Source organism: Octopus bimaculoides, chromosome 6 (genome assembly GCF_001194135.2).
Source record: "Octopus bimaculoides isolate UCB-OBI-ISO-001 chromosome 6, ASM119413v2, whole genome shotgun sequence".
Lineage (NCBI taxonomy): Eukaryota > Metazoa > Mollusca > Cephalopoda > Octopoda > Octopodidae > Octopus > Octopus bimaculoides.
The window spans coordinates 25,549,140-25,549,718 of record NC_068986.1 but is presented as its reverse complement, the minus strand read 5'-3'; the positions used below and the strand labels follow the sequence as shown (position 1 = coordinate 25,549,718).

Here is a 579-nt window from a genome sequence, read left to right as displayed (position 1 = left end):
TTCTTGAAACAGATTGCTTGTTACTTTTTTGTCTCTTGTTGAAGATGTTTCAATCAATTACGATGGAATAGAAGACTTGTTTTTCTTCTTGCTTTACCTTTCACCTATTAACTTTATATTCATCGAATAGCAAAAGAAAACAAAAATAAATAAAGAAAATGAAAAAAAAAAACCAACTAACAAACATCGAATAATGATTGCTAATTGGTTTCATGTTAGGTGTATTAAAAATACAGGAATTAAATCGCGGATGTTACGAAGTTCACGAGGAAAGAGCGCGGTCCGAGAATAAACGAACTCGAAAAGCAATGCAGTATTTTGGAGATGGACTTGCTAGGAGAGGGATTTGATCTGAGTCCCGTGAATTGAAACAAATAATTACAACATGGAAGACGCGCATATTAGCCATTCAAAAACACACGAAGAATGTTAACTTTACTTCAACATTACCAACACACACACACTGAGCTGAGACCCCCTTCGGTCATGACTGACCATGGGATTGCACCTAGAAAGTTACCCTCCAAGGCACAAGTCCGGGCAAGGTCGTTTATGGAAGACCAGCCGTCGCCCATGCAT

The 579-nt window shown here is 38.0% G+C and overlaps 1 long non-coding RNA gene across 1 annotated transcript in view; it reads left to right on the top strand.

The window, feature by feature from the left end:
- The window catches only part of LOC106883828 (uncharacterized), an 18,914-nt gene that overhangs the window by 3,256 nt on the left and 15,079 nt on the right, over positions 1-579 (top strand). The gene's annotated exons all lie outside the window — the stretch shown is intronic.